General features: G+C 40.9%; 1 protein-coding gene across 1 annotated transcript in view; it reads right to left on the bottom strand.

The window, feature by feature from the left end:
* HS6ST1 (heparan sulfate 6-O-sulfotransferase 1) overlaps nt 1–8,568 on the bottom strand; it is a 303,234-nt gene that overhangs the window by 250,906 nt on the left and 43,760 nt on the right. The gene's annotated exons all lie outside the window — the stretch shown is intronic.

Genomic DNA, 8,568 nt, shown 5'->3' with positions numbered 1-8,568 from the left:
GTAGCACCAGGGAAGGGGTAGGAAAAAGAGTGCAGCTCTGGGGTAGGGCCAACAGCTAGGCTCTCCCACCCCTAGGACTGCACTACAAACTGTACAGAAGTTTGGGACAGTTATGTTCATCAAAAAAATGGTCACACAAGGTTTGCATTTAAATTCACCCAACTCGTGTAAAGCCCATACCTGGGTGAACTAAAGTTAGATCAGGCGGCCAATTTTGACCCGATCCAACTTCCCCAAATGTCTGTATGCAGCCTGAGTGAGATCCTAGTATATTTGCAAAAGAAAAAAAAACAAACCTAAGCTGTCCCAGTCACAAACAAGAGCAAAGGTGGGGAAAACGCGGCCTGCAGGCCAGATGTGACCTGCCAGGCCATTCTGTCCGGCCTGCAGGGCCCTTAAAAATTTAGAAAGTTAATATATAGCTGCCCCTGGCTGCATGTAATGTGGCCCTCAATGGCTTGCCACAACTCAGTAAGCGGCTCTCATCCCAAAATAATTGCCCGCCCCTGAACAAGAGCATCTCCATCCTCAGAATGTGATCTCCGTTTTGTGAGAAAGTGAGAGCCAGGAGCCATACAGCTTCCCATACAATCATGCAGCACCTTAAGGCTACTCCTGCAGCAATACACTGAAAGCCATGAGTCAGCGTTTATGAGTTCTACTCCTCAGTTCTCTGCTGTAGGGAACCCTCCCCCTCACCACTTTGCCTTGCACAAATTGACCTTTCCTTTGGATAGGATACACTACTGCTTACCTACTATATGGTCCCTTTCGGGGCTGCACAGCCCAGCAGGCTATGGATATTTCTGGCTGGAAAAGGCACTTGGTAGGAAAGCATGTCTTTTTCATCTTACAGTAAAGAAAGCCTCTGCTTCAAACTGATCTGTACGTTCCAGCAAGCTATTTCATGCCTAGTTTTGCAAAGAGCTTCTTAAAGTCTACAGATCTGTAGTGCTTGGAGCTCTTTCATCAAATGCATATATTCTGCAACCAAAGTCAGAATCATAGTGTGAGCCATCCACTGGAGCTGGTAGACCTATACAAATTAACACCAGTTAAGGACCCTGATTAAAGCTGGGTTTTTTTGATGGTACAATTCTGCATGCATTTGCTATAAGTAATAACCAGTTTTCACCAACCAATCAAACCTACTACTTCTTGTTTCTCAAAGAAAAAAAAAAGAAAGAAATTTTGCCAGGGCAACTGTGAAATGAAGCATCACTATGCCAATGAATTGCCTTGTTGGAAAACACTGTGAAAATATGCACTTGATATTAATTTTCCATTGCAATATTTTCAAAGCAAAACAAACTCAGCAAAAACTAAATTTCATGCTGCTCATTTCAAAGGGCCACATTGATGGAACAGAAAAGCAGATTGGACAGTGGAGATTATGGCTCTTCAGAGTTTTCATTAGACTGGGAAAAATATTAGCTGTGCAGAAAACTATTTAAGTCACAGTGGTGTTTGGTTTCTTGTTTATGTTTTTCAATCTTTTGGAACTGTGTGGTTACAGAAGATAAACCACACTTCCAGGGAGGCTGAAAGAGCAAGGTAAACTCAATATGGGTTAGTGATTTTTTTTTTTATAATCACCTCCTCAAATTTAGTGAGTGCAAGCCTGCTGTCACCTCTTTGAAATGCACAGTGTTCTCAAGCATGATGAACATTCATCCACAGCAAAATGCATTCCCTAAGCAGCTGCTGTGCAAGTTTGGAAAATGCAGCAGCTACACTGAGTGCCAACATTTGTCTTGTCCCTCAACTCTGTGCCAATCCCAGTTATCTGCTGCAAGATCATTTACCATTGGTATGGACTTTGTAGGTGGCTTCTGAACTTAGAGCAACCGTTTTAAAAGGTTATTAAAACTGTACATAAAAATACTAAGAAGTTTTCTGAGTGATTCAATGAATACACAGCATGCATGCTCTATATACACATTAACATGCTGGAGTCACAATGACTTATACCAATAACACAAATATATTTGCAAACATTCTCCATCGAGAGAAGGCTAAAAGTCAGTCAAAAAGTCAGGAACACAAACATTAAGCATATACTTTCCACATATTAAGCCAGCAATTGGGGCACAGAAGAGTGGGGAAAGAGAAACTGTGTTCCAGCTATGCTTTCCAGGCAGAACAGCCCTTCTTGAAGATCTGACCTCAAAAAGGAAACAAACAAACAGGGACTGAGCCTAGTGTTCAGTTCAGTGGCCCTCCCTTTCCTCCTCAGGAAAAGGCTAGTTTTAACACTTCTACAGAAGAACAGCAAGCAGAAAAAGCTAAAACTGTCCTGCAGAAATGTTAAAAAACTCTAACCGTTGCTGAAGACCAGACCTAGGATTGTTTAAAGAGGTAAAAATAAGATGAGAGAGAGACAGACACGGGGCAGGGGGGGAGAGACAGCGCGAGCGAGGGCGGGAGCTAAATTATAAATTCCTCAGCAAAACTTCTGAAGAAAGGATAGCATGTTTAGTAGATCATTAAGACCATTAAAAAGAGTGGGTCTTTAGCACCTGTTGAGTGAAGAGCAATTCACAAATAGATTCTAAATGAGCCATGAAGTCAATTCACTCCTTCAGCCCTGAACAGAAATTCAGTGCTGCTAATGGAAGCAGAAAAGCCACTTCCCTGCTCAAGACCTGCACCCCAATTTTGGAAGACTAGTTGAGGGCTAAGTACATATGGTGCCTCTTTTGTATTCTCCCTTCTCAGCTGCATCCAACTGACACCAGTCACAGCTGAGAATCTGCCCCCACCTCCCCCCAGGCATATAACTTCCAAATCAAAATGCAGTTTGAGACACCAAATTTTCAGAGCTGTTTCAAGAATGCTCCAACACACTTGGCCCACACCCATCTTTTGGCATAAATAATCCAATATGAACAGACTCAGCTGTGCCTGTTCAAACATGTGCGTGCACAAGTTTTGGGAAGGAGGTTTAGAAAGCAGTTTCGTAAATCTGGCTTGAGGAATCTACAATGGTAACTGTACCAGTTTGACATCATTTTGAATGAACTATTTATGTATTTGATAATAAATGTGTTGCTCTTATTCTTCAAGTTAGAACAAAGAAAATGAATCACCAGGACTTTCTTCTTGGATTGTAATCTGATATATATGTGTTTTGTAGTTAGTTAAGGCAATGAAAAAAATATTCTTATGTGCTTCCTTTTCCCTCCTTTCAGATACAACTGACAATAGTATTTTGACTGTGTTTATATAACCGTTATCATTACTTTTAAAATGTTGCGATTTAAAGTTGTTGGAACATCTCTATTGGAACTTTCCTGGTATCAGTTGCTAAAAATAAACAAACTAATTAAATAAATGGCAGAATCTCTTTATTATGAGGCTTAAACCACACTGATTTAAATAGTAAATAAAAAGGGACATAACTATGCATGACATTCAACTACAACCGATTCTTCAGCACCTTACCACTAGGCAGAACTCGAGAACCCTACTCAACAAGAACAGGAAAGATTTTCCTATCGCATGTGAGGACTCCAAACCAATTTCTGTAGGACATAAATTTTAAAGTTGCTAGCCCATGTAGTAGCCAACATAAATGGGACCTTAATTAAAAAAAGAAAAAAATATCAACCCACTGCTGCCTTTTCTTTCTGAACTTGCAGATTTTCAGTGACCTTGCTTGCTGCTCATGGCTTTCCTACCCAGAAGCAGTGAGATTAACAAAAGCCTGGGCAGTTTTATTGCTTTCCATGTGAAATCCAGGACTGAGAAAATTGACCAGAGGTAACTGCAGGCTAAATTAAGTTATTCTGCAAGAAACTAAATCAGAAAACAAGAATTCCATTTTGCAAAAAAAAAAAAAAGTCAGATTCTTGCATTTGGCTTTGTTCCAAACTGACACCTTTGACACTTGAGATGCAAACATGCCACAGACTGTGTAGAGAGGCATCCATTCTAGCACATCCAATAACTGCAGTTAGGATACTCAGGAGACCCAGGATCAAGTCCCTTCCTCTGCCTCAGAGAAGGGATTAGATCTCCCACACTCTCAGATGAGGGTCCCGGCTACAGTACAGGGTAATTTGAAATTCTAGGCTGAGGAGTTTACTTTAACCAGAAATTCAATCCTGGATTTGAGAAGTCTGTCAGGTTTTTTAGATTCTGATCACTTAAACATTTTCCAGTGAAAGATGTTGCATCAAAATATTCCCAGACATTTCTGCCCAGCTACAGGCAGCTGGAACAGTTTCCTATGTTGAAATGAAGTAACCTTATTCTGGAAAACTTATTCTACTTTGAAAGCAGGTATATTATCTCAAAATAAAAGTCACAAGGATGTCCACCCAGGGAAGTTATTCCAAAAACAAGTATGTCCTCTTTATGTAGAAGAGGCCAAAGAAACTAATTTTTTCCTGTCTCTAATTCTACATAAAAGCTATGTCAACATTACACAAAAGGAAAAGGGTGGAACAAACACAAAAAGTAAAAGGATTTGAATTTACAAGGTCCAATGAGGAACTTTAAACAAAACAAAACACTGCAATAAGCAATAGCATTTTTATGTTTTTTTTCCAAGGAGGCACTGTGTCTTATTGCCATTTTTAAAATAGCACATCCCTTGCACAAAACCGTATCAATCAATTCTTCTATTACACCCAAGTTATTTCTTTTAGGTAAATGCAACAAAAATATTTTTTTTTGCATATTACATAAAAAAATCCCAATTAGTTAAGTAAACTGTACATAAATTTTAGTTTGTACCTATACTACTTTTTGGATTAAGGATCAGTGCAACACTAAGACTACGCTATGAGTCTCCACCAATATTCACTACAGCACAAATGCTTAACTCTGATTTGAACAGCTATATGTTATCTGTTATCCTTGCTTCTGACAAGCGGCTGCTCCCAATAGGCTGCCATTGATGGAACCTGAAGCAAGAATAACTTCTAAATGAGATGCCAGGTCTCAACAAGCAGGCATACAATTAAGGATCTTCAAGATCTTCTGACTTTCACTTAAGATAAGGACGAGACCTAAGTGGGACAAGGTCCCCTCTACCAGAACAGAAAAGATATTATTGCCCCGCACGGGTATAGTTTGTCTCCTTGCCTCCAACCTTACAAGGCTCAGTGGGCTTTTGCTTAGGCTGTACAGTCACTGGAAGGACTTGAATGGGCTTTGGATTAGGCCCTGGGTTTTTATCTTCATGAGGAAGCATAGAGCAGTGGGAAAGGTGCAGCTTGTTTCATAGTCTGCATATATCCACACAGCTGGACACAAAGAAAAATGCTAACCTTTTGAATATTAGCCAAGACAAGATGGTAATTTTGCTCCTATAACAATGAATGAATAGATTATATTTACAACAAGACATGGCTACAGGCACCAAATACTACTGCTCCTATTATGCTAGGACTACATTCCTCCCCCCACTCTTCATTTTAGGACACAGTCATTACCTACCAGCAAAGGAGTGAACAGATCATAAAGTAAAGGGAAAATGGGCAGGGGGAAAGCAGCAGCTGTTACTCCATTTAAAACACAACTTTAAAAAGTATATATTTAACAAATTACTTATTTTTCTTTTTAGGACTCAGAAATAAAATTTAGTGAACTTGTTACATACTTGCACTGAATATCATAAAATACTTTGTTGGGCACAGCTTCCAAACATGATAAATAAATGGGTGGCAGCTGTGCAGCTATGTTTGGGGCTGGGCAGGGAAGCTCTTTAATGCCTCTTAAACTAGACAGGCAGAAAGGGACAGATACAGAATTCAGTGCCATGAAATGTCAACAGATCAAAAAGGAGTTTAGCATGATTAAGTGTCTAAGAAAGATTAACTCTCTTTCTGCTAGGCCTAAGTCTCTCACTCTCAGGCATGTTAGTCCATCAGCTTCAAGGGAGACATGCCGAATTTGAGCTGGTGCAAGATAAAGTATAAGAATTGAATCCATAAACTTGACACACTTGCTGACAAGCACGGTGTCTTAAGGAAAGCCAGCCAGCTGTGGGATCTATGCCAAATGCCATTTTATCTGCTGCACTGCATTCATTACAGCACTTGAGAGGTGACAACTTCAGGTATCAATGCACCAGTGCTGACTAAACAGGATTATTTTTCAATTGATAGTAATGGTGGCTATTTGCAAACATAACACATAAGACAAGCTGGAGAAGGGAGAGGCAAAAAAGGACTGATTCCACTGTTACAGCCTCTAAGTGCTAAAAGGTAACGTTAAGTTTGCATGCCTTTCTGTCACATCCTTTGGGTTGCAGGGAAACTAGAGGCATTCTCCCACCTTGTTTGTTGCCAACTTGCTCTGCGGTTGTGAAATGCCTTGCACTAGATCCTAACCTCAGCTAAAGGCTCTACACAACATTGATGCAGGAAAGATGCCCACAGAATAGGCTAGGCAGTGCTCATAAAGCTTCTTCCTCCTCAGTGACAGAGCCAGGAAAGCTCAGTATTCTTGGCTGCTGCAAAGAGATTTGATGACAATTTGCTACAATATTTGTAGACATGAAAGAACACTTCTTGGTTCAGCTCCCATCCATCAGGGAGAGGGACGAGACTTCTGATTTAGCAGGCTTGAAGGTGGAGCTTGCCAGCGAGGAAAATTCTGAAGAAGACTAAGTGGCATTATGGCCAATAACTAACTCATCATCACATCTTGCGATGCGGCATCACCCTACTTGTACATTTACAACACCTTTCGTGCTGTCTGAGCAGATCAGCCCACCCAATTCATTATCCATGGTGGGGAAGCTGGGTGGGACCTATCATTCTTTCCATTCAGTTTGATATGGAAGCCTAAGAGTCTGTCTCTAAGAGGAGACCAAAGGAGCTCTCAGCCCCAGGGACTAGCAGAGTAGGGAGTGTTGGGCTGAAAGAGTCAGCATGACCTTGCCTGGCATTTACATGCCCCATGTCTCTTCCTCACACCTTTCTGGAATTCTTAAGCTGACAGAGTCACTTTTCTTTCACAGCCATATGAAAGAGTAGTAGAGACAATGCATATGGATACACCCACAAAGAATGCAGCACAAGCCACCTCCTGAACCAGAAGAGAGGCACAGCTGCATTAATGTGGTGCTGTATCTGAGCTAACACAACTCTACAACTTCCCATCTGGGAAGTAATGTGCATGGAGTGGCACAGTGTTCAGTATCATTACTGCCTATAGCTAGGGAAACATTAGGGACTGGGGAGTGTTAACCAAGCTCCTCTTCATAGGCCCTCCTGACCACAGCTCCTCGGCAGCCCACAAGTTGAAAGCCACTACCCCATGCAACACCAACTCCCTATGACAGATGTAACATGGCACTATGCCTGCCATCTCCACCTAGTGAAAGTCAGCTCATTTGTTTCCAACACCCCCTTACTCCCATTTTTCATACATCACCTGGATTCTCAAGTATCAGGGAACAGAAGAATGTGTGACAAACGTATAGATCTGCTGCCAACATTTGCCCAAACCTTTTTAAACCTTTCAGAGCCTTTTGCCAGCTTAATTGAGCATTGCCATTACAGATCCTTTGGGCAACACATTTCTAATAATACACTTCATGCCTCATTTGCACCAAAGTTTGGAAATTCAAGTCAACATTCTACAGCAATTAATATATTTGTGTCATAGCAGGCGGCCTATTTTTCCCCGTAACGTTACAGTCTAAGCTGAATCTTAAGCATTCAAGTCGCCTCAAAATACATAAGCTGGATTCATGTTTATGAAGACCAGGTTCTCTGGGTAAATTGATATATTTTATTAGACCAACTTAAATAGTTGGGCTTCAATTGTTTGAGGATTTTCCATATGGGGTTCAGGGAGGGATGTGTCATAACCAGTAGGGTTTTTCTTCTGTTCTGCAGCCATTCTTCACGTGGCACCCAGGTGGCTCATTCAAAAGTGCGATTTCTCTCTGGAGAAGTGTCCTTGTATAGTGAAAGCCCTTGTGAGATTTGTGAGGTGATGATCATGGGTGTTCTCAGTGCAAATTTGGTGGCATCAGAAGGCTTGGCTGTATATTATAGCTTTCTTGGTGTCTTTTGGGTGATTGCTGGTTCTGTGTAGCTGGTTCGTGGGTTTCTTTTATATGGTGGTCTGTATTTTACTATTCTGGATAGTGATTATCATGTCTAAAAAGGAAAATGTTGGTGTTGGAGTATTCTAGAGATAGTCTGATGGAGGCATGATGCTTGTTGAATGGTTTTCAGTCCAAATGATAAAGATGTCCTCATTAACTGTGGATGCTTCCTCAGCCTGACGAGGGGTATCTGTACCCAAAAGCTTGCAAAGAAGAATTTTTCCATCTATTTGAGTTGGTCTAATAACAGATATCAGATTTAGCCAAAGAACCTTGTCTGGCTGTGTCCTCAGACCAGCATGCCTACAATATATACCCCTGAAAAATGTTTAAGAAACACTCACAAATAAAAAACCCTTCCCCCTTCAAATTCCATTACAAAAATCCAATTCTCTCTTGCTATTGAACAATGTCATTACCTGCATTTTATATACCTGTCCACTCCTCCATTCAATATCCAATTAAAAAACAAACAAAACAACCCCCCCCCCCAAAAA

The sequence above is a fragment of the Gavialis gangeticus genome, unplaced genomic scaffold, assembly GCF_001723915.1.
Source record: "Gavialis gangeticus isolate Ggan-Ray unplaced genomic scaffold, GavGan_comp1, whole genome shotgun sequence".
Lineage (NCBI taxonomy): Eukaryota > Metazoa > Chordata > Crocodylia > Gavialidae > Gavialis > Gavialis gangeticus.
This window is presented reverse-complemented; position numbering and strand designations above follow the sequence as displayed.